The following is a 13,899-nucleotide window of genomic DNA, read 5'->3' on the forward strand; positions in this document are numbered from 1 at the left end:
TTAGCTTATTTTAGAGAGAAAGAAAGAGCATGAGCTGGGGGAGGGGCATAGAGAATCCCAAGCAGACTCCACACTGAACCTGGAGCCTGACGTGGGGCTTGATCTCACGACCCTGAGATCATGACCTGAACTGAAATCAAGAGTCGGATGCTGGGGCGCCTGGGTGGCACAGTGGTTGAGCGTCTGCCTTCGGCCCAGGGCGTGATCCCAGCATTATGGGATCGAGCCCCACATCAGGCTCCTCCTCTATGAGCCTGCTTCTTCCTCTCCCACTCCCCCTGCTTGTGTTCCCTCTCTCACTGGCTGTCTCTATCTCAGTCAAATAAATAAATAAAATCTTTAAAAAAAAAAAAAAGAGTCGGATGCTTAACTGACTGAGCCATCCAGGTGCCCTGAAATTAGTTATCTTTAAAATCTAAGTTAAATTTAAATTTGTCGGGGCGCCTGGGTGGCTCAGTCGTTAAGCATCTGTCTTCGGCTCAGGGCGTGATCCCAGGGTCCTGGGATCAAGCCCCGCATCGGGCTCCCTGTTCCACTGGGAAGCCTGCTTCTTCCTCTCCCACTCCCCCTGCTTGTGTTCCCTCTCTCACTGGCTGTCTCTCTCTCTGTGAAATAAATAAAATCTTTAAAAAAATTTTTTAAATGTATCTTTTATATTAATTATTATAAGTTATTGATTTTAACCTTTTGTAATCGTTTAAAAAAGATCCAAACCAGTTTTCCTAAGAAAATGACTTATAAGTGTGAGTTTATATTTGACAAACTTAACAACTAGACCCTGAAACATGTAAGGGCTACACTTAACCTTTTGAAGCTCCATTCAAGGAATTTGCCGTTTTCCTGCCTCTCTGATTCTTGTTCCCTATTCTTCTTATTGTTATTGTTTTGACCCAATTATATACAAAGAGGTAGTGATGTGACTATTTTGTCTCGGCATCTACCGCTGATACCTGAAAGGCAAATCTTAGGCAGGAAATGATGATACGGGTCTGTGTTAACAGAAGCTTGAATTTTGTTACTCATATAGAAGAGGAAAATAGGTAAATCTGTATGTGAAATTGCTTAGAGCAGTGATCAATAAATCTTCAATTTACCTGAAGTCCTCTCTGTGCACTTTTTTCTCCCCTCGCATCATTCAAAAAATACTTTTTGAGTGTTTTAAGTAGTTGGGACGCATCAATGAAGAAAACAGATCAAAATCCCTGCCCTTGTGGAGTTTATACTCTAGTAGAGGGAAATAGACAAAATAAAATAAGCAGCACCAAAACATGGGCAGAGTGAGGAGAGAGAGGATATACCGGTATGTATATTGGGTGGTGGCAAGTACTAAGGGAAAAGCGTAAGTAGAACAGGGTAAAATGAGGGGTGCGGACGGGCAATTTGCATTATGAACTAGAGAGGTTAAGATAGGTCGTGCTGCGAGATTAAGACCTGAACAAGGCTTTGAAGACTCTGCAGGGATTAGTGAAGCAGTTGTCTGAAGGCGAGTATGCTGGGAAGAGAGAAGAGCTAGCTCAAAGGCCTGGTATTTTGAGGAACAACATCGAGGACAGTGTGATCGAGAGGAGTGGGTGGAGCCTTGAGGACATTGTAAGAAACTTGGGTTTTACTCTAGGTGAAGAGTCATTACAGGGTTGTGAGCTGAGGAGTGACACAATCTGACTTGTCATTTTAAAGAAACTGGCTACTGTGTTGAGAATAGACTAGGGGTGGGGAAGTTACTACAACCATCAGGTGAGAGATGGTGGCCAAAATCACAATGATGGTAACATAAGTAGTGGGAAATGGTTAGCTGCTGGATGTATTTTTAAAAGTGGAGTCATCCAAATTTCCTAACACACTGGATGTGGGATGTGAGAGAAATAGTGGATTTGGGGGTCACTCCAACAACCGGCAGGGTGGAGCTGCCATAAATTAAGATGGGGGGCCTGCATGTGGGGGTGGGGTGGTCAGGACTTCAGTTTGGGATGTGCTGGGCTTGACAGGTCTGTTAGTCATCTGAGATCCTACCTTAATACTTCTTAGTTGAGAAAGAGCTTGGAGACTACGGTAAATACAGTATTTATTGGTCTAGTCAATACCATTTCTTTACAAATCGAGGGGTTCATTTGTCAAAAAGATTGGATGACTTGTACAGGGTTCTACAGATGGCATTGTTGTCATGAACAGTTGTTCTTTTAAACTGCCGTCTAGGCATTAAATCATAGCCAAGCTCAGAATGCTCTGGCCTATTTAAGGGAAAACCTACCAGGGGTAATGACTCCAGTCACTCGAGAAGGGGCTTATAAAAAAAAAGCTCCCTTGTAATGAAGACATATAACTAACACTCATTAAGAGTTTGCAACACGCCAGGCACACTGTCCCATGATCTCACTAAGGCTTAAGCAGCTCTGTGAGCTAGATGCCACGACTACTCTCTCTGTTTTACAAAAGAGGAAAAGAAATCACACAGAAGTTAAGGAATTTGCTAGTAAGGGCAGAGCTGGGATTTAAACCCGGCATTCTGAGTCTGAAGTTTTGTGCCGTACCTTCTTCCTTCAGCTTTAAGTATTTGAGCCCTAGAAAACTAACTGCAGTTGGTGCTCAGAAGGGTAACTTGGAAAGCTGGTCACTATGTCTTTTATAGCAATTAAGGTTGTGACAACAGGTGTTGAGCAATCATGTATATACTGGCACTCAGAGAAGATGGGGGGGCGGGTGCGGGGAGGGGGGAAGAGTGGGGGGACAGGTACAGAATGAAAAAAAGTTAAGGAACTGGGAAGGGAAGATTAGGACTGCCAGATTTCAAAGACAAATTTTCCAACTTAATTCTAAGGCCGATTATTTTTTGGAGAAGTCCTGTTTAAAATAAAAACCCAGGGGAGGTTTTTAAACATGAAGTGATTACTTTAAAGGCGCATGGCAGGTTGATCTTATGTATTCCAGGATAACTCGTGTAAACTTGCCTATAAACAAGAATTTTTACCATGATTTTATTGATTGTATAGTTGATGGCCTGGAATTTAATTTAAAATGTGCCAGTGACTAAATTAAACTCTGTTGGCACTTGCTAAGCGAAATTGTGGATCTGCTTGTAGTCTTGCAGCTGGATTTGCTATGGCTCTAGAGAACTCCTAGGGATGTGTGTGTCTGCCACTTCACTGTGGCCATATCGCAATGTCCCCTTTTGTAGACACGTGAAGTCTTCAGGAAGTAAGCGGGGTACATAGGTCCACCTGTCCTTTCCTTAGTACTTGCTCACCTTCGGAGAGAGGAGACACTGCCTCCTCGACTCAAGCCAGCAAAATGATGGCTGGTAAATATTTAAATAAAACAAACTATAACAAACATTAAAAAAAAAATGATGGCTGATGAAACCCTTTAAAGATATTGAGATGAAAAAATGGCTGAGATGGTTTGTCTTAGCTACACTTTATGGCGTCATTTTTGAAACTAAAGAACCATTGTGTTTATCAATGCATTGTGTATCTTTGACTTTATTTGCATTCCCTTTGTGGTAAGGTTTTGACGTTTTCATGTCTGAGTTATTGAAGAGCTGTTCTTTCAAGGCCTTTGTCTGCTACCTGGTGGTCAGATAGAAAACTGCACTTGCGAGCCGTGGAAAGCCATTTGTGTATTTCCGGGCCACATTAAAAAAAATTGTATTTCAAATTTGCATTTGGAAGTTCATGGTCTCTCATTTTATCAACAGGTAGGTCCTGCATTAGGTTACATCACTGTTTTCTTAATTTCATTGAAGGTTTTAAATGACTCTTATTATATAATGTATATCCTAATATGTCTACAAATTACTATTCGCTTCATTTCAAGTATACAGAGCTATAGTCCAGGAAGTCAGTTGTTAGGAAACAAAAAAGGAGAGAAGCAAGATTAAGAGTCATTCCTGGAAGAGAGAGGAAGACTGGTGTTTCATGAGATGTTTCCTCTGGTTCCTTCTCTTTTTCTTTAACACACACACACACACACACACACACACACACACACACTGAAGGGTGATTCGGTCTCCTCTAAGAATAAAGTATGGGTAATGGCTTTATGTTTAAATTAAATTCCAACTTCTTCCTTCAATCCCCAGGGTGAATTGCTGTCTATCTCTAAAGGGGAAAGAGACATGCTTCCACCCTTCGAATTTGCTACTCTTCAGGGCTTTACCATCACCATCACGGAGAAGACGAAACAAAATCCAAACAACCTTACAATCTCAATTCATCTGGGGCCCCCTCCCCACTATTTGGTAATTAATGACAATTCTCATTGACTTTACCATGCTTCCCATGAGTAGAAATAGCTCTCAAGATATACCTATATTTTGTTAAAAGTAAAAAAAAAAATCCAGGTACCACTTGCACTACAAGCCATGGCCAGAGAAAGGTAAGCCAAGACTCTCGAGTTTTTATATAGCAGCTCTGTGTTTTGTGGGAAAAGGAGCATGTGTTCGGCTTTCTTTGTACAGTATTTCCAGTCAAGGTGTGCATAAGAATGACATCTTTATACTGTAGTGTATTTCTGTCCAATAGGAAATAGGAAATGCAAATCTCTTGATGCTATGTTGAGTGTGATCCCTCTGAAAGTATATTTGAAATGAAAATTGTGAATCCAACAGCTTGATTTTTTCCTGAACATACGAATTTCTGAAAATTCTCCCCATAGAACTACAACAGGCTTCGATCTATTGGCCTATGCAGTTTCTTTAGCACGCTGGGAAAGCAAACTCTTGCCTGAGAGGTTCATATGCTTCTCTCCCGCCTGACGCAAGCATTCGTCTAAATGGAGCAGGAGGTAGGGAAGAGTACTAAGATTTCATTTTAGATTCAGGAAACCCTGCCTGCTCATCACTGGGTAAGGTGCCCTGCAGTTGGTATTCTGACCAACTGGCTAGAGACTGGAGGTTCCAGTGACCCCACCACGGTTTCCATTAATTTCCTAGCACAGCTCACAGAACTAAGAGAAACATTTTATTTACTAGATTACTGGTTTATTATAAAAGGATACAACTCAGGACCAGCAAGCATAGAGCAAGGGTGGGGAAAGGGCATGGAGTTTCTACACCCTCTTGGAGCACAGCACTCTCTCTGAATCTTCCTTATGTTCACCAATGGGAAGCTCTCTGAACCTTGTCCTTTTAGGATTTTTATGGAGGCCTCATTACATCAGCATGATCGATTACATGGTTGGCCATTGGTGACTAAACTCAATCTCCAGCTCCTCTTCCCTCCTGGGAGGGTAGGGGTAGGTCTGAAAATTCCAAGCTTCTAATCCTGTAGTTGGCTCCACCAGCAATCAGCCCACATCCTAGGGAGACCTAGGGACTTTCTAAAAGTCAGTTAATTAACATAACAAAAGACACCTTTATTGCTCTCTTCCTGGGAAGTTCCAAGGGTTTTTAGGAGCTTTGTGCCAGGAATAGACCAAATATTTCTTACTATAAATAACAGCATCCCCAGGACTGTTGCTCTGATTGGTTCAGTTTTGAAGCAGATCCATTGCTGTGACTGGACTTCATTCAAATGTAAGCACTCACAAAAGGGTAAAATAAGTTTAGGTGCAGAATGAGAGTTATTATATGTTCACGAATTTATTGAAAATCTCTGTATACTATGGTATAAATGATTGTTTGTTTTTCAATTTTTTTCAGCAATTTTTTTTTTTTAATTTTCCCTTGCAATCCTTTTTTGGCAGTATCTTGGCGGATTCCATAACTTTCTGTTTGCTTTTGTCTATTGAAATTAAATCTTGGTTCTATTTAAAACTTCCATCTTTATATTTGATCCAAAACTCTTCCGCAGAGTGTACGTAAGCTGTGTTATTTGGAGCGGTGGAAAATTTTTACTTTCTTTCCTTCTAGATTCTTTGGTTGTTCTAATAATTAAATTGACACATGACAGATTAACAGGAGAAAAACAAATTTAACTTAGTCCATATGGGAGCCCCAAACATATGAGACTCCAGGGCAAGTCAGGCAATTGAGGCTTATACGCCATCCAGAGCTAAGGAATAGGATTGGGGCCTTCAGAGGGCCGGAGGGTAAATCACAGCACGTAAGAAGAGCAGATGTTTAGGTTAGTAATTGGATGTTTGCCCTGCCTTACAGATAGGTCTTTTAGATAAAAACTTATCTCATAATTGCTCTCTTTCTGGGCCCCATATCTAAATTCTTTTAGGTAATTAAGGGAGGGGTAAAAGTTTTTCTTGAGTCTGCTGGGTCTTGATTGCCTTGAGCTCAAAATAATCCTCAAGCCAAAGTGTCATATTCTGGCAAAACCCCTTCCCTTTCATGTCCAAAGTGTGGTCCATGGACTCTTTCTGTCCCATGAATGGTTTACTACTGGTGAGAGGCCAAATAAGTGAGAATAAGCATTTAGAAGCTTGTATAACAACTTGACATTGATGTAACACCCAAGTTCATTCAAGCCCTCCTCTAAATTCCATACTTCATCACATAGACCTATTGGTACTACCGCAAACCCTCTTCTAGATACCCTGAGGGCCACAGGGAATTGGAATGAAGCAGAGATTTGTCCCCATCTTCTTCCTAGGCACCACATTCCCTTCAAGCCTTGCTGGCACAGGACAGGCCCTGGAGGAGGCCCCCTGTCTTTGGTCTCCTTGTGCATGTGTGCCCCCACCCCCAAGGGACACATCTCAAAGCTCTCCTAAGAACCCTCTCAGCGCTCTCAGCTATGATGTATTTCCACAGTTCAGCAATTGTTCAGCAAGGGAGTGAGTGTCCAGTGATTTTTTCTTATGGTTACCCCTACATCTTTATGAGAGCTTGTCTTGAGGCTCTCCTCTCTCACATGACTTGTGCTAGATGGGAGGGGAGACAGAAATGGAAAATTTGCTCTCTAAAAAATTATATTCTCTACACTTCTCTGTCTCTTTGTCTCTCTCTCTCTCTCTCTCTCTCTCTCAACTGTTGTTATATTTAGTGATTGGGTAGAGGTTGAAATGAATGGGGCCAATTCTGCTACCTCTTAGAAAGTCTAAAGCTGTCTTCGTATTCTGGTAATGTTTGGTAAATTCGGATTTCAGCCTCAAGCTTTAACCATAATTCTGGCCAATAGAAAAAAAAATCCTCTCAGCATCCTATTACATCTGTGTCAGTAGATTGCATTCTCTTGGGAGGAAGAGGTTGAAACCATCTGTGATGGTTAATTTTATGTACTGTCCTGACTGGGACAGAGATGCTCAGATAGCTGGTAAAATATTATTTCTGGGAGTGTCTGTGAGGATGTTTCTGGAAGGGATTAGCATATGAACCAGCAGACAGAGTAAAGATCACTCTCAGCAATGCAGGTGGATGGCACCCAATCCGTTAAGGGCTTGAACAGAACAAAAAAGCAGAGGAAGTATGAATTTGCTCTCTTGCTGGAACTGGGACATCCATCTTCTTCTGCCCTCCGACACAGGCAGTGCTGGCTCTCAGGAGGCCTCAAGGACTTCAGACTCAGATTGAATTACACCATCAGCTTTCCTGGTTCTCCATTTGGCAGATGGCAGATTGTGGGACTTCTTAGCCTTTACAGTAACATGAGTCAATTTCTATAATAAATCCCTATCTATCAATCTATCTATCTCCCATTGCTTCTGTTTCTTTGGAGAACCCTAATATGTCATCCTATTCATTGTTATACTCTACATGGGAAGCTGGGAACCCAGCAGCAATTATGCAGAGTAATCTGACTTCTTATGACAACGACCCAGAGTTCAGGGATTTCCTGGCCTTGGACTCAACTATGGTTACGTCTAGATTTCTAATAATAAGTCACATCTAGATTTCCTTATGCAGGTGGTCTATTTCTCTGAAATGAAAGATGTCGTATGAATTAAAATGTGTCAATGTATGTTAGGGTCTTAGAACAGTGACTGGCACACAGTAAGCACTTAATAAATGTCAGCTGTTAACTACAACTTTGTCTACCCAGGATGCTTTCTCAATCGTCTTATTTTCATAAAGCATTGTTGCAGACTGAAAAATGGCTCAATTTTCTGTCCCTCTCTGTATCCATGCCCTTTGGATTGAACTTCTCCTATCAAGAGGTAGAGGCTCTTTCCCCAATTCTTGAATCTGGGTTGACTTTGTGACCTGTTTTAGTCAGAATGTGGTGGAAGTGACGTTGTATCAGTCTGAGCCACGTTCTTTGTGGACTTCAGCCCTCTCTTCAGTTCCTTCTTTTGTCAAGAGAACAGGCCCAAACCAGCCTGCTGGAGTGGAGGATTGCCGGGGCGCCTCAGTTAGAAGTCAGCCTCCCCTAGTCAGCTAAGCTGCTTAGCTGATGGGCAACTGACTGTAGACGCATGAGGAGGCCCAGCCTGCCACACCCCGAAGAGCTGTCTATCTGAGACCAGCCTAAGCTGGTGGGCTTCAGAATTAAGAACTAAACAAATGATTCCTGTTTTAAGCCCAAGATCTGCGGTAGTACTCCTCTTCCAGTCAATGGCTATCTCAATGCTATTCTAGACTCTTTCCACACCTGTCAAATTCCACTTTACTTTTAACAGCCATTTCTCCTGGCATCTTCTTCCAAGATTTTTCTAATTTCTTCAGACAATGTGTTCTCTCTCCTGTAATTGAACCCTAATTTTTATATTGTGTCCCCTTTGTAGTTCTTCTCTTAGCTTGCCTGGTAGTAGAACAGTTTGTATGCAACTCATATTAGCTTCTCTACAGCTAATAAGTGAACCCTCGGTAGACACGAGGATGTGACCCAGACCAAACCACTCATTCCACTTTTCCCCATAGTGATTTGACCCAAGAGAGCCGAGCAGGGCCATTCAGAGTCCGCTGTTACAATACAGACTCTGAGGAAAAGAGTCAAGTTTCTCTTTTAGATTAAGAGCTATAAGGATATAGATCTGGTGCTACACAAGATTAGGAGAGGAACAGATAAGGGAGAGGAACTGAGTGCTGGGGAGAAAAAGGGCCATGAACAAAGAGGAGAGAGAAGCATTGCTGAGGATGGGAGAAAGGAGCATGAAAGAAGTGAAAAAAGAGGTAAGAAACCTATTAACATTGAGACTCTGGCTCTGGCCTGCTTTGGGGATGGCTAATTCACTTTTTTACTCAAGCATTCTGATTATTTGTGACAAGAAAGAATCCTTATAATCATCTTGTGAATTGAAGAAGGTTAATATGAACCATCATCCCAGCGCTTTATCACCTCTGAGTTGGCTGACAACATAATGTGTTGTCTAAATTGGGGCACTTCTAAGAGTTAAAGGGAGTACTCTTAGTAGTTATTTTTGAAAAAACCGGTGTTAACTGAGACTGTCCCTGAGTTCCCTAGAAAAACAAGTGAGCCCGGATCTGCAAACCTGAGGACCAGATGCTGGGAAGTTGTGTCACCAAAACTCCCCACACAAAAAATCCACCAAAAAGCCTCTCTGGGTCTCCTTCTGTGGCTGCCAGTCAGCATCCCACTCTTACAACCTGTTTAGATATAACAGAGTTAATGGACAAGAACCCACAGAAAGTTTATTAGATGGTGGCAATTAAACTCTTTGAAACTATGTTGTGTTCATGTAAGAGATTTCTTGGAGTTCTGTTTGTAATCATTCTAACTTAAAGAATTAAAAAGAGTGCAGGTTTTGGTCTCTGTGTGAGAATTTTCCTATAAGATATGGTGTTTTCTATCCTGTGGGGAGAAATAAATGGATATCATGTTTAAACTAGATGTTAAATATGTTTGGTATATAAATGCCATACTCAGGTAAAACTGTGTTGGCCATACAAAAGAACACAATGTGTGACTAGGGCTGGAGGAATTTTTTTATTTCCATAACTTTGGTTTTCCTATATGAGCTATAACAGAGACAATACATTTAGTGTCCCAATCCCCCCTTGGCTGATGTAGTGGCTTGGGGCTCAGGGAAGGGGAAGACTAATGAGTAGTTAGGCCTGTGTTCTAGTGAACAGCAGAAATAGTTGGGACATTCATACAGGACTGGAGTCCAGTCAGAATATGATGCCCATCTTGTTTGTTGGGTTGCTGACTTGAAAACTAATTTTACCTTTTACCACTTTTTCCCATTTAATATGCAACCAAATAAGTATATGGGAATAAACCATCAGTACAGTCATTGTATGTGTGTGTATGTGTGTAGAGGGGGGGTGGTGGTGGTGGTGGTGGTGATATCTAAAATATTTACATCAACCTTCATATTCATCCTGAGAACAAAAATCAGATCAGAAAAAAACCTAGGAAGTAAGTGAGAAAAATTAACACTATTATCTTTACATTTTCTTTTCTTTTTAATAAAAACGCTCAGCAGTTGGCATTTTTACTCTTTTAAAAGTGTCTGGTGTTGAGTTCTCAACTCAGATGAATTTGATGGGTGAGCTACTGAGATAGACCCCAAAATAATCCAGAAGCCATTCTGTGAAGTTGACAAGTGAAAGGTAATTCCTCTTAAGAAATATTAAGCACCCATTCCATATGTAATACTAACTACAGGGCAAATTAGGACGATAAAGGCACAAATAGTTATACTATAAGAGAAGCTAAGAAAAGAGCCAAAGAATGGTACAAATGCCACAATGGAGTTTGATGATGGGGTAGATAACATCAGACTTGGAGAATAAAGAAAAAGCTTCCTGGAAGAGGGACCATTTGAAATGAGCCTTAAAAATCTGAGCATTTTTTGCAGGTATAGATAGAGGAAGGAAAGAGGCATCTCAGAAATAATTGAAAGTTCAGGGGAAGGAAAGTTAGGGACACTTTCCAGGAATAGTGGTCAACTTGGACCACGAGATAGAGCAAGATGCTAAAAATGCAATGCTCTATAGTAGGGAAATACACATCTCAACCTATACCTCTTCCTAATGTTAGCATGGTAGCCCATCTCTACACACACACGCACACATACACACACATGCACACCCCCCCCCACTTCAAGCAAATACTTTGGAATTTATGGGTCATAATCTGATGGAATCTTGATAGATATCTTTGCTATAGAACACTGCTAGTCTCTCTTTGTATTTAATTTCACCTTGAAAAAGAACTTGTAATTTTTTCAGTCTCATGAAACTCATGACTTCCATTTCACAGTCCATGCACCAGATTTCAATATTATCACGTTTCATGTTCTATATTTTGCGCTTGTGGATGGGAGGGCACTCTAATGTCCTCCTTCCCTAACACCATGCTAGTGTTTTGGTTCATGACTAAGAATCTGACTTTGTGTGTGTGTGGGGGGGGCAGGGGTGTGATAGAGGACCCATCAGAGGATTTTGAGCAAAGGAATAGCTTCGGGGGGGGCAGTTATCTAGCATTGACATATAGGGAAAATTGGGGAGGTATGTTAATTGTGAAAACAGTTAAAAGCTCATGACAGTCCTGCTAAAAAATACTAAGGTTCTATGCATGTGTAGGAATAGTGAGAATGGGTAAAAGAAGATAGTTTCAAGAGACTTTGCCAAGGTGAAACCTAAAGAATCTAAGACTTGATGTAAACGAGAAGTGAGAAAGATGACAATATTTGTACAGAGCATAGTATAATTATCAGTAGAAATAAAGGGGACAAAAGGGAGGAGGGAAGTAGAGCGAGGTTAACCAGTTTGATTTTGGATATAAAGTATTTGAATTTCCCCACTGGTGTATTATGTGTGAAGCTAAACTTCCTAAAATGTTAATTATGTTGAAGGGGCTAATTACTCAGTACTGGGGAAGAATAAAGAGAAAACAAAAAGCTTTCTTGAGAAGACTCCTTGCTGCCACCAACAGGAACCAGCACCTAAGCTGCATCATGGGGAGGGGCAGAGCGAGAACACATGTCAATCATGTGTAGGATTCCTCTCTGTGAGTAAGATGGAAGCAGGGGTCCGTTATTCCCACGGGAGGTGTCAGTTCCTGTTAGCCTCTGGAAATGTGGTCGCATCCACCTGACTGGGGTTCTAACATTAGGCCAATCTCAATTTCTGTCTTTCATATTGGCTTTAGAACCTACCCCTTCGATAGTATGACCGCACTGTATGGTTTGGAATGAAAAAGTACAAGGAACTTGGCATCCAAACATTCAGGTACCCTCAGCATCTAAAAATCTTTCTATATCCATGTTTTATTATTTTTTAAAGATTTATTTATTTGAGAGAGGGAGAGAGTGGGGGTGGGGGAGGGGCCAAAGGACAGAGGGGGAGAATCTCAAGCAGACTCCACAGTGGGCACAGAGATCATGACCTGAGCAGAAACCAAGAGTCAGACGCTTCATCGACTGGGCCACCCGGGTGCCCCTATATCCATGTTTTAAATGAACTTAAAAATCATTTGATAATGAAGACAATACTTCCAGTCTGGTGTCTAATACTTTTACTTCCCAGCAGCATAATACCACTTTGGTCAGATTGAACCACTGCACAATTTTGCAGCTCTTTCAGAAAAATAAAGAAAACAATTGGAAAGACGCGATCACATGCAATGGTGAGAAAATAGTACTATTGCCCGATCTTTCCCTGGAAATGTGAAATATCCTTGGTTCAGCTCCACACTGTGTATTTATTAGAAGCCCTTACAGCAAGGGATTTTGTTTGTTTCTTGTAGCACCAAATAGACACAGTGGCTAACACGTAATTCTGAAAAGTCATTGACATATTTATCACATGTCAAAGTTTTTCGGAATCTGTACTTTATCCATGTCCCTGGCTTGAAGTGTTCTTCACGAGTAAGATTGAATTCTCAGTCTGCTTCTGCCACTGATGTACTGTTGGCCTTAACACGTCACTGCTATCCTTCTGTATACTACTTTACAACTTCCAAGTACTTTTATATACAGCGACTCATTTAATGACTTATTTGTTTTAATGTAATGGTGTCCCCCAAACCACAGATAATGGTTAGACACATGAACTCTTGTGTTACACTGCATGGTTTCAGATCCCCATTTCATCTTCTCACTGTGTGACCTGGACAAGTCACATATCTGTGCTTCAGTTTTCTTGTCTATAAAACGGAACCTACTACGTTGTTGAAGGGATTCGGTATTACAGTCTATGGAAAGTACCAAGCACAGTAGAACCTGGTAAGAGCTCAGTAAGTGTTATGAATGAATGATTACTCACCTACCTTGCTGCGATCGAGCTATGGTGTGTGGATAAACGTAGCACTATTTCTGAGTGATGCGTTTAGAAAAGCAAGCTCACATAAAATCTGAGCAGGGGGTCTTTCACGATTTCCATGAGTGAGGGATTTTGTTTCTTCTGTCGGCTGTGAAGAGGGAGCTGATGGACAGTTAATTCTAGCTCTCGCCAGAGTAGGTGTTGAGGAGTTCCTCACAGTAAGCCCCGGGAGGGCAGTATGCCTGTCTTGTTTGCCACTGTATTTCTAGAACCTAGCATGTACTCGGTGCACAGTAAATATTTGTCAAATGAATAAATATATGGAAAAGGCTTAGTAGCTATGTGATTCATCTTTAGCTCAGTACATTCTAGAAATCAAATAGGAAAAGAGTGATCTTTTGAAAACAGAAGAAGATTTAGAGATGTGTCCCCAATTACTATGAACTCCTTAGAGAGAAGTTATCAGTAAATATTAAAGGCGATATTAATCCTGTGCTTGATGTCATGACTTTTCTTCCTTTTTTAAAAATTGAAACAGAATATTTTATAAAACTCATAAATGGAGTTCTATGTTTTAATCACCTTTGCAAAATGACTCAGGGAGCTTTCATAAAGAACTAGAAATGTTGAGCTTTCTTCATTGTTAAAAATTCTTAATCCTCAAACACTGTCCCTTATCTAAATGGCCTCAAATCCTTGAAGATTTTAAAGTAATTGAGTCCGAATTCATCTATCTGAAAAGTATTTATTTATGAAGAGTGTCAATTCTGGTTCTATGAAATTCAGAAATTACAGTGCCAATTACTGTACGCTGGTGAAATTTTTCAGATTATCTGAAGGCAAAA

This window comes from Ursus maritimus, unplaced genomic scaffold (assembly GCF_017311325.1).
Source record: "Ursus maritimus isolate PB19 unplaced genomic scaffold, ASM1731132v1 scaffold_21, whole genome shotgun sequence".
Taxonomy (NCBI): domain Eukaryota; kingdom Metazoa; phylum Chordata; class Mammalia; order Carnivora; family Ursidae; genus Ursus; species Ursus maritimus.